Source organism: Leiobunum rupestre, chromosome 1, assembly GCF_980474605.1.
Source record: "Leiobunum rupestre chromosome 1, qqLeiRupe1.1.hap1, whole genome shotgun sequence".
Taxonomy (NCBI): Eukaryota; Metazoa; Arthropoda; class Arachnida; order Opiliones; family Sclerosomatidae; genus Leiobunum; species Leiobunum rupestre.
In genome coordinates, this window is record NC_143384.1 from 86498977 (window position 1) to 86516252 (window position 17276).

The following is a 17276-nucleotide window of genomic DNA, read 5'->3' on the forward strand; positions in this document are numbered from 1 at the left end:
GAAAATGTTATTAATAATAGAAATAAAACGAGGAAATTAAGAACTGTGTATATCCAACGTGTAATAATGATTCAAGGCGTTGTGACAAACCGCATATGTTTGGGGAGTTTCGAAAGCCAATTACCAAACTTGTGATATGTTTTAAATGGATAAATGACTTAAAGAAGTTACGAAAGATTTTACCAAAGATAAGATAACCAAAAGCACGTATTTATTGGGACCTGTTCATTCAAGAGTAAGTAACAATACTTAGTTGTTATGATTTTGTTATTTACTCATTCTAAAAATCTACAGAACTATTTGAAGAGCTTGGTATCTGTTTAAAAAGAATAAACACCCACATTATCATGCACACCTAAAACGCTTCCACGCTTTCAATTCTCAGTTACTAAAGAACACATCGGAGCTCCAAAGTTACTTAATCTTATCACAAGCGTATGTAAAATGTACTAGTAGAAATTAACTTTGGAGTACTAATGTACTATTGCTTTTATTTATATTAACATATTTGCTGAATGAACTAGAAACCAACAAATCCACTGAATTATTTCATGCTTTGTCTAAAGATGACACAGAATCAATGGATTGTGGAGATCCAAGCTCAAGTCATATTTTAAAAAACCATTCTTTGTCCACCTTAATTTCAGACACTACCAATCATTCAATCCCTATTTTGGACATTACGTGTCAAACTGATGTTGTTTCTACCAGAAATTCGTAGATGGACACTGAAACTGCCTCGCAAGACAATTTCCATGTCATCACCCTAACTGAAACTGATAACTCAAATATGATTAAGCAACCTGAAATCGAACTTGCAGATGGACAACCAAACTGAACTCGAACATAACTTGATCGTAGATGGACAACCAAACTGAAACAGAAGATAACCAAAATGAACGCGAAGATTAAAACGAAAACCACCTTTATAAAGAATTTTTGGCCTCCGCTGAATGGTTTAAACTAGTTAATGATAATTGACTGTCCAATATATCTAATTTTAACAATGCCACTGTACAATTTCTGAAGGTTAAGAAAGAAACTAACCAACCTTAAATATCCATAACTATTAATGAGAACTTCAATGTAGAAGGTAAAGTTTTTGAAAAGAATTTAGCGAACCAAAAACGATATCCAGCTTAAATTGTTTGACTGGATTATTAAAAACAATTAACCAATTGAAGGTTTGGTATTTAAGAGCCTCAATTAATGAACCTCTTAAATTATATATCTCGTGGTAGTTACAGCTACAACGTTATCAGAGAAAATAATAAAACATGTTTACACTGCACCAGGTTGAAGAGTTACGCTTTAAAAACCATTGCTGAAAACAAGAAGAAGAAAAACCAGATGATGTACAAAACTCTTTCCAAAGAAAAGCTTAGTGAAGAAATCAAAGGCTGGTGAATGAAAAGCAAGAAGACAAGTGAAACAGGAACAGAGAAAGCCAAAAAAAAAACATATAGCTGTTGCAGGTCAACCGTTAAATGGAGGTGAGGATAATGATTCTATAGAAAAGATTTTAGATCATACAATACCCAAAGACCGATCATTTGTCGCCTTGTTTTTAAGGCAGCAGCTGAAAGTCATCAATCGAAAAGACCCCATGGTCGAAGGTGGCACCCATATGTTATCGAATGGTGTCTCTATCACTTTCATATAACGTGCCAAATGCCTACAAAAGCTTAGCGAATTCCAAAAGGTTGAAGTTGCCTTCTTATAGCACTCTATTTATACATTAAAACCATAATGGGAAACTGCCTGGATTTTCTGATGCCGTTTTTAATCAGCTGAAAAAAGATAATAAACCTTGGAAACTAAAGCCTTTCCAAGAATATTTCACAATTCTTTTAGATGAGTCAAATAATTGATTTACAAGAAAATCACTGGTGACATCATTGGGTAGAGTTCAAACCTATGATAAATTTTCGTTAGATAGTGCGTAACAATACAGAAGCTCTGCACTTACACTTAATGGTACCGCATCCTATTTTACGAACCACTATTAATTATTTCATAACAGCTCTTTGATGCTTCTGATAAAGGCGTACAAAAAAGTTCGTACAACCCTTCAACTAATCACATCCCCAATTTTTGGGTGCTGGAAGGACCATTTTTGGTTAAAGGCTAATTAATTCTAAAATCATCAGACTTTGCTGCATGATAGTAACAGATTTTAATGAAACATTTTTGTGGGTTCATCTAATCTGCCTAATTTTGGTGTATGTTATTGACAGTTATTTTAATATCGCGTTCGCTAAAGGTTGGAAAAACACAAAAAAGGGTATCCTAAGGAAAAACCGTACGCAGAAACAGAATTTGAAATCTATTTCATTTTATAAATTTCGATATACGATCCAAAACGTGGGGTGACACTTAAAATTTTAGTCACTAGGCGGCACACCTCCGATATCAAGAAGACTTTTTTCAGTGCATCATCTTATACACAGAAACGTTCTTGTAAAATATTGTTTTGGTCTAAGCATTATTTCTATATAAAAAAATATTACATTTTTATCATTTTTTACCAATTATTTTACACCGCTAACTTCGTAAGGGGCAAACCATAGACTAACCCACTACATAGACTGGAAAGCTATCAATAAAACCTGTTAACATTTTAAGTACGCGACGTCTTGTTTTCAAGGCGTGAAAAAACCCAGTTCGCCAAAGGGTACTATATATTTTTTAAATAAAAAATTATTTAAAACAATTAGCAACTACCATATTGTAGTTTTTTCAACTTTGCCACTGTTGATTAATATTAATAGTTTTATTTTTTATATTAATATTGTCATTATTATAATATAATAATAATATCATTAATATTTAACATTAATAATATTATTCAAAATAACCATTAGGTAATATTTCCCAATTATAATCTATTGCGAAATAACACCAAACTTTTTTAAATTCATTATTTATATATAAAATCAACTTTACAAAATTATTTGAAACAATTAACAACTACCATGTTGTAGTTTTTTCAACTTTTCTAGTGTTTCTGGTTAATTGTATTTCTTTGACCCTGACTGATTTTTCTTTTTCTGATTCTGATATTTTTTCTTTGCCTTCTCTTCTTCTACCTGTTCATTTAAAAATTTAATGGCATAAAAAATTCTTAATCGTGAATAGGTTTTCACAAGTTTCTCTTGAAAACCCTTGCACATTTGTTTATTTTGTATATTTTTCGTTTTATCAAGTAACAGCTATAAAATATGACATTTGTGAATGTTTATGTAAAATTCTTTTAGGAAGGTTTTTTCGATTTCGATCATGAATTTTAACACTAGTGTAGTTGGACACGTAAGTCCCCCAAAGTCACCTTTGTTGTTAGAATACGCTTTTAGGTGGACAAAAACATAATTGTGATCATCAATTGTTTCGGCTTCAGTGAGAAATACACATAATTCTTGATCACAACCATGATTATCGCGAACCTTTTTCATAAAACTTCCCACTACGTAAAAAAGTCCATTTAAGTCAGCGATTGTTCCGAATTCACGACTGACTTTCTCAGAGTCCAACTCCACTAACCCGCTAACTGGTGTTTTTTTTTGGTTTTGGCAAAAATTATGGACTATTCTCCACACATCCTAACACTTTAGGCTTCTCTGTTGCATCAACTACGTGATTTTCAGTATGGCTGGTTTTCAAATTTTTTAAACTCAGTAGACTTTCGTTTAAATCTTCTTCTTTACCTGGACAAAGTAAAGATTTAGTTAAAATTAATTTAAACGTGTCCTTGAATTGGGCTGCACTCTGGTTCAGTCTGTTTCCTCCTTTTTGTCTTATTTCTCTAAAAATATTTTCGAATGGATCTTGACATATTCTTCTAGTGAATAAGAAATATGCTCCCTCCGAATGTAAACCATGCCACAAGTCTTTTATGGCAGCAACTGTCAGAAGCCAACCATTTATACATTGAATTTTAATGTTATTATTTGGCAATTCAAATTTAATACTTCGAAGCATTTCAGTTGCTTCTTTGAGCGTTTCTATGTGGCTTGAAGATTGCGTTAATTTCGCACTGAGAGATTTTGTAGACCTGTACCTATTACAATTGACAACATCAAAAAGCTTGTCAACTTGGTGTATAAATTCTGCAGTGTAAATGGCTTCTGCCTCTAATGTTCCTAAAAGGTTATTAAATATTAATAACTATTTTCATCACAACTGAAATAATGATTAAATTCTTACCGAATGAAACATGCGCAGACATAGCTGCAGAAACGGTGAAAGACATTAACTGGGCTGCATCTTTTACTTTCATTTTTGAGAAGCTTGTTGGATGAATATGACGCAGTTTTAATTTTGGTGCGAGTCGAATTGTCCTTTTTTCGTCAAGCTTAAAAAAGTTTTCAACATGATGAAATCTCACCGGTTTTCCCAGAACTTTCGGAAATTATTCCTCAAACTTTTGAGTAGATGAGGTGAGCAAACAATCAGTAAATCTTTTGTTGGTTGTGGAAGAAAAAAGGTCGACGTACAGATATTGTTACGATAGGATGAGACGAAAACAAGTTATTCAATACAAAATATACTTTATTTATAAACATACAAAAACAGCGTGAAGCGCGAACTGGTAGACCGGCTGACCGACGAAGGGCCAGCCGAGGGAGTTAGATCCTCGGCCGTAGGAGGCTTTTCACGAGAGGCTGCGCTTGTTCAGCGTTAGTCCTCTCGCTATTACCTAGACGTCTGCCTTTGAGTTTTGTCATCCTTGTCACAGTCATATGAATTTGTACTTAAAGTGGTTGAGTAGGTGTCTACAAATACTTTTCTGTTATAAACAACCTGAAGTAGTAGATTCACTAATCTGTTTTACCTGTGGCATTTGCCATAAGTTGATTAACAGAAGGATGATTGGCAATATGAAATTTCATTACTTCATCCAGAGATAGTTTACACCCTTGGTTTAACTTAAAGACTTCATACCAACATTTGAGATCCTAATTTCAATTTAAACATATTATCGGATTTGTAAATAACTTATGTCTAAAATTTTTACAATACTCACCGGATCCTCACTTATCAAACTAGCGGATGTCCTGGTTAAATTGTTTTCCATTAAATATTTATATGTCAATCCCCGAATGATATTAGCCATAAATCGGTCAGACGTTGCCACATTTTGAGGTTCTAAATTCCAAGTACACGTATGATTGAATATATTTACCATCATTAATGTTGAACGTACCCGACGTTTCCGAGTAACTTGTTTCCTGTACATTTGGTTGGGGTAACGGAGTTGAAAATAGAACTCTAGCCTGAGGTTCTGCCAACCCAAACATAATATTGAAACAGTGTATTTGGGTTTGAAGACATTATTGTTTCTTAATAATACAGGAGTTGTAAAAGACCCGGGTACGGCGTGGTCGGAGATCGTAGCGGCGGGTCGTGGTGGTCTAAGTCTCTCGAGCGGGCGGCGGATGCGGTTCCTGGTTGGGCGGCGTTGGTGGATGGGGAAGCGGCAAAGTGTTCTCTAATACTGGCGGCGGTAGTTCTGGTCGGGGCTGGTTACGTCTGGGTCGTTCGTAGTGGTCACTCGAGTCCCACTCTGCTTCTGTCCATGATGGGCTGGCGACAGGGGCTTTTATACCCCACTCCCCGGAAGCGAGCGGGGGGAGTCCGAGTGGGGGGAGATAGTCGTCCCCGGGACTTCCAGGCTGGTTCGCTGTGTTTTCCCCGGGGCCCGGACGATCGTCCCCGGGCTTCCCCCTCTGGGCTGCTGGCGTTTCCCAGGTGTCCGTTACAATATCATTATCATAAAAGTATAGGTATATTGGAATATGTATATACATACCACTCACTTTCGCCCTATGTATGGGCGAAAGGGAAATTCCATTATCACTACTTCTTTTGGTACTGTTAATATCTGACTTGCAGAGTTCAAAGTCTATTGGAATTGCATTCCATTTCAAGCTCTTTTTATCGATGTTTGTGAATTCTTTATTACCAAAATGTGCAGAGCATATATAGTAGTTCTTAACTTGTTCAGGTGTTTTGCCAAATAGATCAATTCGACCCGAAAGTTTCACCCACTTCGCACATAAACAAGTAGATATTTAAATCAAGGGTTGCTGACCAATAAAACTATTGACATTAATATTTCTATAAAAAATAATTATTAATTAATATACCCTTCGGGGTCTTTTGGAAATTGAAAAAATGAAACCCCCTTTTGTTTAGCCTTGGCGTTTTTGCAAGGTTTATATGCACAATAATGTGTACTTCTTGAACTAAACGGCTTTTCCATATTTATCAACTATCGTGCAAACATAATACTTAAAATATCCATTTTATTTCACTTCACTTAGAAATCTATAGAATATAGCTTATGTAGGCTTTTCATTGTTCCTTGAAAAAAGGTCACTACCCCTTTGTCGCGCTTAAGTGCTTATCGCCTCTGTTAGAGGTATTGTACGATCCCCTCCAGAAACACCTTCTTTCCTCCAAGAGTTTACCATGCTAAAACCAGGTAAATCATTGCTTAGAGCCAGGGCCGTGCAGAGGTATCCTGAGGCCCGGGGCAAACTTACTCGCGGGCCCCTTCGATTTGCATCCCCCCCCCTTGAGCCCTGAAAACTTCTCCCAAGTTATCTTGATTTGCACCCCCCCCCCTTGAGCTTCTTCGATGGGCCCTACAGCTACGGGCCCCCCTCGTGGGCCCTTTTCACCCGGGCCCCGGGGATTTTGCCCCCCCTGCCCCCCCTCTGCACGGCCCTGCCTAGAGCTAAAACCACGTAACTATCAATTTCGCTTAGCAAGCTCCGCTCAAGTCTATGTCAGCCAAGTTTCACTGTGACACTAGCAACGAAATAATATTATCGCCTTCTTGGCGAACTTTAAATAAAAGCTTTTGAATCTCATAATTTAAAATTTCCTAAAAACAGTAGATAATTTGGTTCACCCTCAAAACATCCTCATTTATTAGTTTTAGAAAATAATTATAATCATAATTAAAAGTAATTATGAGTTTCTAAAGCAAAAACTACCATCTTTTTGATTCTTAAGAAATTACGCAGTATAATAAGTTTCGTCCTAAATAGTTATAAAAGTTAGTTTTATTATTAAAATTATTCTCTTAAATTGTATAAGCGTATACAGTTCCTTTAAAATTTAATTCCCGAATTTAAAATAACGTTTTTCAATACATTTTAGCATTACTTGAATGACTTTATTATCGGTATCCAAAGCTAGACGCTATAGCCTTTGTGAAATGTCTGTAGATCTCAATTCTCAAGAAATAATTTGACACTTTTAATTTTTTTTAATCTGAAGTGCAATTTTGCAAAAAATAATTTGTGTTATACTTCCAAGCCGTAAGTTCAAAATGAAGCACCAAAAAATCTAATCAATTTTGATCAAAACTACAAAGTTGATATACAGGGTGTCCACTAAAAAATGAACCAGGGCGAATATCTCACAATCTGTTTTAGGTACGATTTTGAAATTTTCAAGTCATATACAAGATGTAGGGGGAAACCTACTGCGAAAATGTCGATGACCTTGAACCATGTCTTCAAGGTCATCAAAAAACTAACTCTAGAACCGTAAGTGTTAGAAAGTTGGTTCCAATTAGAGAAGTGTTCCACTTCACATTGTAGGTCTAATTAGCTTTAATTCGATCGAATTTGACCAATAGGAAGTCGAGGAACTGTTTTTCAAAATAACAAAAGTCGTTAAAATGAAAATTGAAAGAAAACGAACATAACTAGAAACCAATTCGTGTTACATCGAAATTTGCTAGACAAACTCATTATCGTGGGAGTTTTTCAAGTTTGTAAAATTGGATGACCTTGAAGACGTGGTTTAAGCTGATTCAGTTTCAAGTTATTTCTCAAGGTCATTTTTGAATGTCTTTGAAGACATGGTTCAAAACTACTTTGACGAGAAAGTGGTGATTAGCAAATTTCCTATTGAAACCTAGTTTTTAAGCCCAGATGATGTTTTCACACCTTTTTGGTTGACCTTGAAGACATGGTTCAAGGTCATTGGAATTTTTAAACTAAAGACTCAATCCTGATGAGGATGTGTAGCAAATTTCAGTACTCTAACACGAGTATCTTTTGAGTTATCAGCTCCCGAACCTCTCTTTCGACACGTTATCAACTTAACGACCCTCTTGTTTTTCATCTAACATTTATCGGCTTCCTATTGGTCAAATCCGATCAGGTCAAACCTACTTGTACTTATTAATAAGTCACGTGGAACACTTTTCTAATTGGAACCAACTTTCTAACACTTACGGTTATCGAGTTAGTTTTTGGATGACCTTGAAGACATGGTTCAAGGTCATCGACATTTTCGCAGTAAGTTTCCCCCTTCATCTTGTATGCGACATGAAAATTTCCAAATCGTACCTAAAACAGATTTTGAGATATTCGCCCTGGTTCATTTTTTTAGTGGACACCCTGTATACGCATCAACAAAAATTGGTTTTATTTTGAGAACAGTAGAAGTTATAATGCTAAATCACGAGGTGTTTATATTATTATTATATTAACTGGGGCTAGGTTTCCACTCTCCCTCATTAAATAATAGAGCCTTGCCGCCAGCAAATCGATTGTAGTAATTTGCACAATTTCCCCGGGACTGCGTGATTTTCCTCTCCCCTCCTTGGTGAAGTAAGTTCATAGACTGGCTCCTAGTTATTTATCTTCGTTGTACCGGCCATACAAATAAACTCGAGCGTTGCCAACCTGTACGATAATTTAACCTACCGTACGATGTACGATATCACAACGTACGATGTCGACAATTGTACGATAATTCAGTAGGAATGAGTTTTTGTAATGTACGTTGTTGAAAAATAACCGTTTTGACGCTTAGATTTGGTATTAAAGTTTATTCTTAGAAATATGTTTACAATTAAACTATAGTACAAAAAATAGTACCATTTATAATATTATGCAAAATTATGGTATTTGTACCATAATTATAGTACAGTGATTCTCTTTGCCTTGGAATATCGTGACATCAGCACCATCAGTGCTCTAAAGAGAGAGAAGAACCGGGTTGGAACCCAGCTTGTGGCAATGGGTGAAAACTAGGATCAACGCCTTCCGCGTTGAATTTTGGTTTTAGTGGTTTTTCCTCGAGCTCTTCGGTTTCCCCTTCCATAAAAACTTGTTGAGGTTAACGGTAATAGTAAGTGTAGGGAGCTGTTGGCTCGCGTGGCATGCAAGGCTTGCCACCACCCTCCTACGCGTTGTAACCCGGCAATCCGAAATAATGGCTTTAAGAGTCGCATAAGGGTCAATCCACGTCAAATCACCCAAGGTCCCCACGCCACCCCGTCCGATTTTAGTGAAACTCTCACCAAATTTAATTCCCGCCTGTTTAGTTAGAGATACCGGCTTTGAAATTTACCCCTGGACGCGGTCGAAATTTCAAACCTGTAAAAAATCCCGTTTATAACGAATTATATTTAATGAACGGCTTCGCTCTCCAGGATGATTTTTTTTATTTTGTTAAAACAGTTGCTAGAGTCCACAATTAAGGTGTCACAATTGAAAAAAAAAATAGTATTATTTTTTATAAACATTTTCAAAGATGCTTGATAAATCGCGGTTTTTGTTTGACAGATTTATTTAAACAGTTACCCAATTGCGAACTGTAGGTATTATATTGTTAGTGATGACTTGTAGTAGGTAAAAAAGGGTCGGGAAACTCGAAAATAGAACTAAAAATTATTAATGACTAGCATCTCGAAACGTTTAGGCAATTAGCACAAGTAGATTATTATTAAAGCAAGTGGCGGCTTGACGTGAAGTAGCTCTTTTTTCAATAGATGTTGCAGTTGCTAGCATATAGTATAAGTTGTCGAACTATAATACTCCACAATGGCTTTCTGACGACGGTATCATTTGGCTATTTCGAATTTTAGCTTCCTTTGCCATTAATAGAACTATGGCACCACGCTCTCCAGTAAAGTCACGTTTTTCAAAAAATCGGCTAGATTCCTGGCCATCTCTAATAACAGGGACCTTTTCATAATACTTGTGGCTTTAAACTATATATAGCGCGCAGTATTGATATCATCGCTGGCGTTGTTAAAGACCCTGAAATAACTTGGAAGAAGACTGCCATCTGATACAACTAAGTAAAACGACAAGATTCATACATGGAATACGGAGCTGAAATTTTGGATTTCTTACTAAACAGGCAGGAATTAAATTTGGTGAGAGTTTCACTAAAATCGGAGTGGGTCTTCAAGGTCATCCAAAAACTAACTCGATAACCGTAAGTGTTAGAAAGTTGGTTCCAATTAGACAAGTGTTCCACGTGACTTATTAATAAGTACAAGTAGGTTTGACCTGATCGGATTTGACCAATAGGAAGCCGAGAAATGTTAGATGAAAAACAAGAGGGTCGTTAAGTTGATAACGTGTCGAAATCGAGGTTCGGGAGCTGATAACTCAAAAGATACTCGTGTTAGAGTACTGAAATTTGCTACACATCCTCATCAGGATTGAGTCTTTAGTTTAAAAATTCCAATTACCTTGAACCATGTCTTCAAGGTCAACCAAAAAGGTGTGAAAACATTATCTGGGCTTAGAAACTAGGTTTCAATAGGAAATTTGCTAATCACCACTTTCTCGTCAAAGTAGTTTTGAACCATGTCTTCAAAGACATTCAAAAATGACCTTGAGAAATAACTTGAAACTGAATCAGCTTAAACCACGTCTTCAAGGTCATCCAATTTTACAAACTTGAAAAACTCCCACGATAATGAGTTTGTCTAGCAAATTTCGATATAACACGAATTGGTTTCTAGTTATGTTCGTTTTCTTTAAATTTTCATTTTAACGACTTTTGTTATTTTGAAAAACAGTTCCTCGACTTCCTATTGGTCAAATTCGATCGAATTAAAGCTAATTAGACCTACAATGTGAAGTGGAACACTTCTCTAATTGGAACCAACTTTCTAACACTTACGGTTCTAGAGTTAGTTTTTTGATGACCCTGTATATCAACTTTGTAGTTTTGATCAAAATTGATTAGATTTTTTGGTGCTTCATTTTGAACTTACGGCTTGGAAGTATAACACAAATTATTCTTTGCAAAATTGCACTTCAGATTAAAAAAAATTAAAAGTGTCAAATTATTTCTTGAGAATTGAGATCTACAGACATTTCACAAAGGCTATAGCGTCTAGCTTTGGATACCGATAATAAAGTCATTCAAGTAATGCTAAAATGTATTGAAAAACGTTATTTTAAATTCGGGAATTAAATTTTAAAGGAACTGTATACGCTTATACAATTTAAGAGAATAATTTTAATAATAAAACTAACTTTTATAACTATTTAGGACGAAACTTATTATACTGCGTAATTTCTTAAGAATCAAAAAGATGGTAGTTTTTGCTTTAGAAACTCATAATTACTTTTAATTATGATTATAATTATTTTCTAAAATTAATAAATGAGGATGTTTTGAGGGTGACCCAAATTATCTATTGTTTTTAGGAAATTTTAAATTATGAGATTCAAAAGCTTTTATTTAAAGTTCGCCAAGAAGCCGATAATATTAGTTCGTTGCTAGTGTCACAGTGAAACATGGCTGACATAGACTTGAGCGGAGCTTGCTAAGCGAAATTGATAGTTACGTGGTTTTAGCTCTAAGCAGGGCCGTGCAGAGAGGGGCAGGGGGGGCAAAATCCCCGGGGCCCGGGTGAAAAGGGCCCACGAGGGGGCCCGTAGCTGTAGGGCCCATCGAAGAAGCTCAAGGGGGGGGGGTGCAAATCAAGATAACTTGGGAGAAGTTTTCAGGGCTCAAGGGGGGGGGGGGTGCAAATCGAAGGGGCCCGCGAGTAAGTTAGCCCCGGGCCTCAGGATACCTCTGCACGGCCCTGGCTCTAAGCAATGATTTACCTTGTTTTAGCATGGTAAACTCTTGGAGGAAAGAAGGTGTTTCTGGAGGGGATCGTACAATACCTCTAACAGAGGCGATAAGCACTTAAGCGCGACAAAGGGGTAGTGACCTTTTTTCAAGGAACAATGAAAAGCCTACATAAGCTATATTCTATAGATTTCTAATCCAAAAATTAGTTGGTAAATAAAAAACTAATAGTGTATTGAAAGTATTGAAGCTGAAAATACCCACCATGTAAAATTTCCCAAACAACAGAGCTCCGGTCAAAGTATTAGCAACAAATATATAGTCATTGTTAAAGCAGTGCATTTCTTTCACTATAGTGGCGACATCTCCCGTTGTCTACATGTTAAACTTGGTTTAATGGAGTGGCGGGGATTCAAATTTCGTAGTAAAATTTAGTTTATACAAAGAAAATAATATAAAAAAGTTGTATAGTGAGACACTATACAACTTTATTTGAGCATTTTCATCCGTCAAACTAATTGCGGGCATGCATTTTTTACCTCTTTTCATGTACCGGGTTTTAGGTTTTATTTATAAAGTGAAGTGAAATAAAATGGATATTTTAAGTATTATGTTTGCACGATAGCTGATAAATATGGAAAAGCCGTTTAGTTCAAGAAGTACACATTATTGTGCATATAAACCTTGCAAAAACGCCAAGGCTAAACAAAAGGGGGTTTCATTTTTTCAATTTCCAAAAGACCCCGAAGGGTATATTAATTAATAATTATTTTTTATAGAAATATTAATGTCAATAGTTTTATTGGTCAGCAACCCTTGATTTAAATATCTACTTGTTTATGTGCGAAGTGGGTGAAACTTTCGGGTCGAATTGATCTATTTGGCAAAACACCTGAACAAGTTAAGAACTACTATATATGCTCTGCACATTTTGGTAATAAAGAATTCACAAACATCGATAAAAAGAGCTTGAAATGGAATGCAATTCCAATAGACTTTGAACTCTGCAAGTCAGATATTAACAGTACCAAAAGAAGTAGTGATAATGGAATTTCCCTTTCGCCCATACACAGGCCGAAAGTGAGTGGTATGTATATACATATTCCAATATACCTATACTTTTATGATAATGATATTGTAACGGACACCTGGGAAACGCCAGCAGCCCAGAGGAGGAAGCCCGGGGACGATCGTCCGGGCCCCGGGGAAAACACAGCGAACCAGCCTGGAAGTCCCGGGGACGACTATCTCCCCCCACTCGGACTCCCGGGGAGTGGGGTATAAAAGCCCCTATCGCCATTTACGAAAAGTTGGGTCCGCGTAGACAACGCGGAGGAAATTGAGGAAGTCACTCGGAATGCCGAACCACTCGAAAAAGGTAGGGGTGATCGACGCGGTCAAAGGCTTTTCGAAAGTCAATATTGACAATCGCGAGAGTTTCCCTCTTAGCGTTAGCGAGGGAGATCAAATCGAGTAGGACCGAAAGGGAGTGACAAATGCACCTCCATGGAATGGAATAGGTCTGAGAGGGATGAACGAGGGTGCCCACTACCGAGTTAAGGCGGTTTGCGAGAGCTCGCGAGTAGTTTGTAGTCAGAATTAGACAGCGAGATAGGGCGCCAGTTTGCTACGTCCATAAGGTCCCCGGTCTTGGGAAGGAGGGATACTATGGAGGTGCAAAACTTTTGTCAGTATACGGGCGACGTCACGAGACCGTTAAAAACTTCTACTAAGATTGGACCAAGAATGGCCCAGAAGGCTAAAAAATATTCTACGGGGATACCGTCAATGCCGCATGCCTTTCCGCGGGAGAGGCCCTTTAAAGCGGCGGAGAGAGTAAAGGCCCCGGAAATACAAGCGGCGTCATTCGCATCGAGAGTAGGTAAGTCGTTGAGCAAAAAATTGGTGATGTTAGAATCGGTGATGGTATTATCTTTGGAGTAGAGACCGGCGTAGTAGTCAGCCACCATCTCACGGATAGTATCGGGATCAGTCACCTTGACACCTTGGGAGTCGTAAACCGACAGAATTATATTGGAAGCTACAGCCCGCTTTTCGAGCTTATAAAAATCTCTGATAGGGGTGTCTATACACTTGTAAAATGATTCTGTGGCGCGAACGAGAGAATCTGAGGAACGTTCGAGCAAAAGTCTTTTCAAGTTCTCGTTATGCAGTTGGTATTCTGGAGAATCGGGAGGAAAAGCCGACACCATCGCTTCGTGGTGGTTAATAGCGGCCGTATCGCGGATTTGACGACGGTGACAAAATGTCATGGAAAAAGATTTAATTTCGGGTTTCATGACGTCAAACCACCACGAGGTCCAAGACTTCATAGGCGGTTTGGCGTTAATTAAGGCTGATAGCATTGCGCGGGACTCTGAAATAAATTGGTGATCTTGAAGGCAGCGAATATTCATCCGCCAAAAAGGCGGCGAACGCGGTATTGAGAAAGTATCCAAAAAATTGACAGAGAACCACGTCGTGATCGGAGAAACCCGATGGAATATGACGAACGGCTTTGAGTCGAAAAGAGGAAGACCGCTCGTATAGACGGTCTAAGCGGGCGGAAATTAATTTTCCGTGGTTTCTGGCGCGCCAGGTGAAACTTTGGGTTTCAGGATGGATAGAGCGAAAAACGTCTGTGAGATCAAATTGGTCAATGGTATCGTTTAAGTTAGAGACTAAAATATGGCGGTATTCGGTACAGTTTTTTCTATCAATAGGGCTTAGACAACAGTTGAAATCTCCGGTGATATGTAGAGTGCCGGACGGATCAATATTTACTAAAATATTTTTAATTTAGTTCAGGGTCTCAATAGCGACGGCATTGCTCGTAGCGGAAATATATGTACAAAAAAGATGGAACGGCGTCTGAGAGTGAAATACCCGCGTTAAAACGAATATATAAACAACGATCTTGAAAACATTCCACGGAGGAGATATGTTGGCGAAGGGAGGGGTGTATCGCGATTGAAACTCCTGAACTACGCGGGTTGAGCGAGGGTGCGTGGAAAAATATAAAAGGCCACTGTGACCATATGAATGATTTGGAAAAGGCTTCGCTTACAAACGTTTCCTGAAAACAGGCAATGTCAGGTTTAAAATGAGAAATAAAATTGCAAGCACGAACCGACGTAACGCCTCGGCTCATTCCGCGTACATTAAAAGACATTATCCTAAAGACCATAAATGGATAAATAAAAAATAAAAAGGAGAAGTTCATATGACGAGTAAAAAGTATATTATTCTTGCGAACTCTCCACATCGGAAAGGTCTTTGAAAAGAGTGCGAATCGAAGAAGAGAGACGATAATACCGATTTCTTCCGTTACGGCGTAGAGAATCGGACGTAATAGCGGCAATGGCCGGGTCTCTATGGGCGACAACGAGAATTTGTCGCGATAACGCGTGAACTGAAGCAGCGCGATCAAGCGAGGATTCACGAGACTTAGAGGGAGTCGAGGTCGTGCCAGTTGTGGAGGATAGGCACTCCGCCGGACGACGTTTCAGTAACGCCTGAGACGGATGACACGATCGTAGCGACGAGATTGTCGCCCGTCGTTGAAGTTGACGCGACAGTTTTTGTCGTAGTAGAATCGGAGGTAGATGAACCGCTTACCGCGGTTGGGGCGGATTTTGAGGTAGGTACGGTGGAGTTGTCTTAAGACGAAGTGCGTTTACAGTTCCGAAGGACGTGGCCGGTTTCACCGCAAGCTACGCAGCGAACCGGATTATTCACAGGCACAATAAACATATCCTGGTTAATAAAGACGGTGAAAAATTCAGGAAGAGCGCGAAAAGCGTCATCCGAGTCGAAGAGAACGGATACTTCACGCCGAGCCCTTTTGATGTGCTTAAACTCGGGGCGAGTGACAGGGGCGGGGATGGCACGTACTGCGCCTTGCACTACGCCATAACGCGATAGCATCGACGTTATCATAGTATCTTCTATGAGGGGGTTAACGTTAGACAACATCACCCTTTTCGGTGCAATACCAAAACGCATTTCGAAAATTTAGGCCGTCGGCTATCAACTGACGGGCCCAAGACGCGTTCGAAAAATATACATAGATGAAACCGTTTTGCCGGTATACATCAGTGATATTCTTCGGGGGAACTATATACAGACGAGATGGCAATCAAATAATCCTCCACGCATGGAAACACACGTAAGTTGTGAACAATTTCAAACGCGGGTTAATTTAGAGGAAGTTGTTGGCTCAATGGCGAACCTTCCGGAGCTACACCTATTTTAGTTTCCACCCACGTAAACTATTTTGTATCTGGGAGGATGCTAGCCCAGCCATCTTCTCCCCTAGTATTCAGATTAGCAATTAAATCCTTGCTAGATGAAATAACCTCCGATATATCTAGATTAGAAGAGGTTGCATTGTAAATCTTGCAAAAAATTGGCTTGCTTTTTCCACCTTCTTTGGGCGCTTGCGTGTTGACATCAATAATTGAGAACGGTGTGATTTTTTTGCCTCTCGGTCGGTTCCACTGTTGGGGCTTGTCAGTTTAAGACCACTCATTAGGGGGCGTGTTTCCATTTTTTGATTTTAAGATGCATAGCAGCCTTAAGAGATATATTGTATGTTTGCAAGTTCCTTTTACACCAGCTGCGCATGAACAGTTTGCGTCCAAAATTGTAGGGCTTGAAATTTTTAATGCTGCCAAACGGTATGGGGGTTTTCATTTTTACAGTAATTTCGGCAACATTTAGTTTTCACGTAAACTATGTCCTCTTTAGTAAGGTAATCTATTTTGATGTTGTATCAATGGAAACATTTCAACTAGTTGAAACTAACCATAACTTTGGACATCGATAGCTAATCTTCATTCTTATCCAACATTTTAGTTTCAATTAGTTAACCTAAGTTTTGTTTATTAAAAATATACAAAACTGCTTTACTCAGTAGAGCTTCTGAATTTATGTATCCTTCGATTAAATATTTGTAGCTCTTCTTGAAATGTTAGGCAGTGTTAGACCTTGCCTTGTAAAATTCTTCTATATTTTCATTCTTTATTTTCGGAACATCGGATATGGTTTTTTTATACCCCACAAGTGGGAATATCAATCCACCATCCAAAACCGCGTTTTTAACTCAATTTGAATGACAAAATAAATCCATAGCTACACTCTTAGGACGCCGCCATATTCTAATATAAGCAGACGATTTCGCGAGGTGAATGGTACGCCATCTAGCGTGCCTAGCGTGAGAAACAATATTACAAAGTATTGAAATGTTGCCCCTTTGGCTTGTTTTACTGTATGTAATTTGTGAATCGGTCTATATGAGTAGGGTTTGGTCGGAAATAGTCGGTGTTGGAAAACATTTAAGTCGAATCCAGCGGCGACGAAAATCCTGAGGTTTCTGAGGGAATAGTAGGTGAAACTTCAAAAGCCACGGACGGTGAAGAGAA

At 38.1% G+C, this 17276-nt stretch overlaps 2 protein-coding genes across 3 annotated transcripts in view; one reads left to right on the forward strand and one right to left on the reverse strand.

The window, feature by feature from the left end:
• Positions 1-17276, forward strand: part of LOC149968657 (uncharacterized) — a 365051-nt gene that overhangs the window by 340456 nt on the left and 7319 nt on the right. The window lies entirely within an intron of this gene.
• The window catches only part of LOC149968665 (uncharacterized), a 384171-nt gene that overhangs the window by 128347 nt on the left and 238548 nt on the right, over positions 1-17276 (reverse strand). The gene's annotated exons all lie outside the window — the stretch shown is intronic.